Genomic DNA, 6,000 nt, shown 5'->3' with positions numbered 1-6,000 from the left:
TTTATATTTGTTGAAAGTGTAAGAATTTTTTTATGAAAATTGACAATCATATATTTAATATTAGAATTTGATGACGAAAAATATATTATTTTTGATGTCTTAATTCCGTCATTGATTGTGACAGATTGAAATTATCCTTTACTAAATATTTTGTGACGCCAATTTTTGTGACGAAATCAGTTTTGTCACAAATTCTGTCAGTAATTTGTTTTGTGACGGATTTTATAAAATTTAGTGACGGATTCATTCTCTCTCTAATTTTTATTTTTCTAGTAGTGTCGTACTACATCACCATCACCTAGTGCTTCAATTTCTATCTCTCTTTGTTCACCTTCATTGCATGTGCCTCCCTCACTTCAACCCTCTTATCTCTTTCTTGTTCTACCATATCTTTGCTTTGATTATCAGTTGAACTTTCAATTTTTTCTTGAACAATCAACAGTCAAGTGTCAAGTTGACACCTATTATCTTTTCTAATCACCTAATATAGATCATAATGCAAGGTTTTTGGTATTTTTAATAGTCAACAAATACTTTATTATGTTTAAAGATTCTAGCCATGAGTGATCCAGTTAAAATGGAAGGTTGTTGTTAGGTTTCATAGGATTTTCTATAGTTGTATTTTTCTGCCTTAAACATCCTTAATTTCTTCGTCTTCTGGCTAAAAGTTTAAGATTGTAAATCTTAAATTATTAAATTTGAGATTTAGTAAAATGAGTGATCATTTCAAAAGATCATATCAAGTAAGGATGTGTCAATCAAATATGAATGTTTTTGTTATGTTTAATGAATCACAAAATTCCTCTAGTAAAAGTGAGGAAGAACTTAGTGGTAATGGTTCTCTCTATTATTGTGGAAATAGGAATTTGTTAAGGGTTTCACAAACAACCAGAAACCCTTTTTTTTTCACTTATCCTCTATTACTCCAATGTTGTTAGCTGACATGTCTCTTCAATAATGTCTCAAACTCTTGTCTCATAGAAATGAATTTTGTATCTCGCATAGATCAATTCCACAAATGAATGGAATATGAGAATGAGAGTGAGTGAGAAGAAATAAGTCATTCAAACATAACTTTAGTTATTATTAAATTAAATTAAAAAATATATCTTACTTTGCCATGCGTTTAAATCTACTTAATTTTTAAATAATGCATGCCAACTAAAAGAGAAAATATATAAGTGTCAATGTGGTAATTTCATGAGACTAACAAAGTTAATAATTAAATATAAAGAAAGATTAATTTAGAGAGTCAGATGTAAAAAAAAATTCAAAAATTTATTGATCACTTTTATCATTTTTCAAAGATCAAATTAAATATTTACTGTTAATTTATTATTTTATGATAAAAAACAAACTTGCAAGATTACTCGGTACTCTTACTTTGATCAAATTTGTGAAATAGACTAACTTGCATATATTTTAACATAAAAGAAAATTATTACAATACTTGTATCTTATTCTTTCCTGAGAAAAGGAAGTATAATTGGCTCAAATATTTATTCATTATGGATTTTTACTTGTGTAGTACGTAAACTAAAATTCTTAATAAAAATAATTTTAAAAGTGTGTTAAATTTTTTATCGATATTTCTCCACATGAACTTGATTGATTAAACAGGTAAAAACTAAATTAAATGGATATTATCAAATAATTTTCATTAAAACTTACAAGAATAAGTTAAAATATGATAATATTTAAAAATAAATTAAAATATCATTGATCTATATTAAATTAATGTACTTTTTCTCTAATTAAAATCTATATATATAAATGTGTATATATATATATATATATAATATGAAATATGTAATTTTTTTTGTTTGCTTGTGAACAATCAATATATTTTCAATAGATATTTATTTTTAAAACGTACAATATATAAAATATTAAGTTGAAAATATAAAATTGAAAAGTAATATATTTCAATTAGTAATAAAAGAAATTAAATTAAAAGTGAAAATGTAGAACACACATAATATATGTCAATTACAATGAATGAAATTTAATTGTATGTATATATTAATTTTATAAATAAAAAAAATGAAAACGTGAGAATCCAAATTGAAAGGCACGAAGTAGGGATAAAACAAAAACGACAAAAGGAGTACAATAAAATGGTTGTGAATTGTGATTAGTGAACGCACGCTCGCGCCAACACACGCATGTGCACACATGGAAGGGGCCCACCATGTCCAAACAAAGGTTTTACACACTTGCAAGTTTCAATCATGGGTCGTTGCCATCACCTCTTAATTATGTTCGTTTTCGGTAGGTCCAAAATTAGGATTTTATATATATAAAAGAAAGGATTTCCTTTCTCATTAAACTTATTTTATTTAATCATTTATATTTTATATTAAATTTTAATAATTTAATTATTAAATCAGATTTTTTTAATATATATCAAATTTACAAATTTTTTATATATTTTTTAAAATGTATAATATTTTATTTTATAAACTTAAATTAACAGATAATTATAAAAATATTGCATACTTGATTTAAATTTATATAAAGAAATATTATATGATTTTAAATTTTTTTTTTTATAAATTTATAAATTTAATTTATTTATTAAGAACTTTTAGTACATGCATTAATACCTTATCTATTCATAGTTGTTGCTATAATGACTGCAAAGGCTTGGGTTGGGAGTATGAAGGTTCTATAGCCCTTGGTGTATGCAAATTTTAGTGTACATGTTGTAGCCTCATGGGCGCAATGGGAGTCGGTCAGTTTGAGGGTCTCTAAATTTTGATGGATTTGTTGAGGGAGGAATTCAACCTCTGCAAGCTCTGCAATATATGTTTTTTTTTTAATATAGAAAATAAAATTTGTTGCGTGAGGATTACAACACAGTGTGCTGTAATTTGTGGGAGGTGTAAAAACCTAGCACGGGAGAAAACTTTTTATCTGGGACTTAACATTTTGTGAACTTGGGTAGTTTGTATTTTGTACTTTCAAGTACATATTAGCTTTTAACCAAGGGCCAAGTATTATAATTAAAAGTTCTATATTTTATGGTATCTTTCGATGTTTTAAACCCTAAACTAACACACATAATCATATATATATATATATATGCTTGTATTTTAAATAATATATTACCCATGAAATAAAAATAATGTCAAGTACGTGTTGATTTATGTTGGGTTTACTTAACTCATTATTCATCTTTATCAAAATTCTATGCTTGAGTTGGATTAAGTTTGTGTAATATGTTTTTGTAAAATTCAAATCAAATAAATCTAAATATGAATGGATCGGATTAAATTAATTGGGTCAATAAATTTAACCACTTAAATTTTTTCTTTGTAAAAGTTAAATTGATTTTTATATAAATAAACTCTATTTATATTAATATAAGATATTTTCATTAAACTTGTTAAATAATAGTTTTTAGAAGAAAAATAATTTATTAAATAAAATATATATGCTTATACAATTTAAATCGATGTATATGTGTTGACTTTGTCTAAAATCATTTAAAATCCCTAAAAAAATGGTTTTATATATATATATATATATATATATATATATATATATATGTGTGTGTGTGTGTGTGTGTGTGTTTAGCTAACAGTTGTTTGTAGAATTGAAATAGTTTCAATTGAGAATCTCTTAGTATGATTGAGGAGATCTTGATATTTAAGAAGAAAAAAAGCTGCATTATTCGTGAAGAAACTTAGATCCAATTTGTCAGTGAAAATAGTTAAATCAAATAGGGAGTGAATTAGATAGATTGTTTAAAAAAATTTAAGGTTTCATTTTAGTTTTTCACAAATCCTTCAAAACAAATCAATTTTTTTTTATTGCTTTGATCGATTTCCTTATGAGACGTGAATGAGAACTCCATAAATGAATCCTAATTAATATGCCTTATGATATAATTAATGCATGGACATTTATGCCAGATATTCACTTCAACATGAGTACAATCAATGTAAAAAGAGTTGGAGAAAAAAAGGCACTAAAATTTATACCGATTCGATCACTATAATATACATTTATTCCTTAATTGATCGGGAGTTTTTATTATTTAAACCAATTGTTTACAATCAATCAGAAACATACAATTTCACAATTCACAAAAACAAACAATACATACAATAATTTCAAACGTTTTCATGATATCCTTATAACTATTGTAGAAAGCTACTACAATTGATCCTTGAGAAAACCCATTTCAAGAAAAACAAAATCAAAACCTTTTATATGAAAGATTTAGGATTTTCCTATCATACTTGTAATCATGACAAATGCACAAATTGAAAAGCAACTTATATAAATCGTGATAATCTTTGTAATATTTAGCATTTGATTCATCTTTGAGCTTCTTGATGAAATTTTTTAATTAAGATGAAATCTAAACTTGAACGATTTTTGCACGTTTTATATCACTTGTTCATGTACTAGAGATATCTCGAAATCGATAACATATCGGTTCTCGGACACTGAATGTTTAGAGATTTTATGTGTATCTAGTTATAAGTCTTGTGATTGAGTATGTGCATATACTTAATGCTTGATTTTGATAATATCCTCTTCATAATCGATAAAATATATGTTTTATTGTTACGAAGTACTAAAAGCTTTTGAATATATTTAATGAGCAAAATCTTAATGGTAACATTTCTCTATCTATAAATATGTCTGCATCAGGTCTTCATAAGGTATGTGAAAAATAATATATATAATATTGCTATGAATAATTACTAACTTTGATATAATAGTCTCTTTTATATATACAATCCACCTAATATTTCAAAGTCGAGTACCGAGAAGCCAAAAATCGAGGATCACCAATTGAATACTTCTTGCATCTATTTCCCAGCAATAACAATTCACTTTTAAAAATTAAAAAATAATGGCCAACTTGTATAAAAACCTATTAAGTTTGATATTTATAAAAACCTGTCATAATCGATTGTTTTGATTCATTATTGATTATTTTGATGAAATAATTGATTTTTTTTCCCAACACTCAATTTCTCTTCGAAACATACAAAATAATATATTATTTTGGTTGATATTCGATTATTTGTGACAGTTTTGCTTTGTTTGTTTAAAAACAAAGTCACTAACAATAACTTATCGTATTCGATTATTACAACCAAAATTTCAAATTTCACCTTTTCGAAAATAGCTTTTTATAAATCACTTAAACCAATTAATAAAATTCATTTCTTACATTTAAAAAACTTATTTCAATATTTATTTTTCCAATTTTACTTTGTGAGAGCTCATATGATCAACAATCAAGCTATTTAAAAAGAGAGATTTTATCATGCTAAAACACATACACATACATACATATGCAATAAAATGTACGGTATAACTTCATTCTCAAGTAATGAATCTTGTTATCATTAAAACTAATCATGACTCAACATTTTTAAAAGTAAGTAAGTTATATATAATATTATAGCCTTATTTCTAGATGATACGAAATCCTTACCAACTTTGGCACTTGTGTGTTCAAAACACTACACTTATATTAGTTTATCTCAACAAAACATCATTTATGTCTTTAAGTCTAATTTTCTTTGCAATCTATGCTGAATTATAATGAAACTAATGAGAAAACAATGTTGAGTCACACTACAACAACATTTTTGTGTTTTCTTTTGTTGTGATGAGATTGAGCACATCATAGGTCCTTAGGTTTAAATAAACCTTTTAAAGTTTACTTTAAAAGTCCCTTAACAAAGGACATAATTAAAGATGATTCATCTGACTTCTTCCTTTCCAATTTTAATATTCTTGCTTAATCTTTATGATTTTTGTTTGATTATATTTGAGTTCTTTCTTTAGTTTCCAAGATTGGGGGTAATACCCCTTATATGCATTAATTGATTTTAAATTCATTGTTTTAAACTCCTTCTTTTGTTAATATTTAAATTCCTTTTAGTTTGATTCTTATTGAGCTTATTTGTGTGGATTTCTTGTCCGCATATTTGGACTTATTAATGACACTGAAATTACGAATACTTTAAT

Source organism: Cajanus cajan, chromosome 5 (assembly GCF_000230855.2).
Source record: "Cajanus cajan strain Asha chromosome 5, NIPB_CcT2T_4, whole genome shotgun sequence".
NCBI classification, from domain to species: Eukaryota; Viridiplantae; Streptophyta; class Magnoliopsida; order Fabales; family Fabaceae; genus Cajanus; species Cajanus cajan.
The sequence above is the reverse complement of the archived record's forward strand: the minus strand, read 5'-3'. Positions refer to the sequence as shown.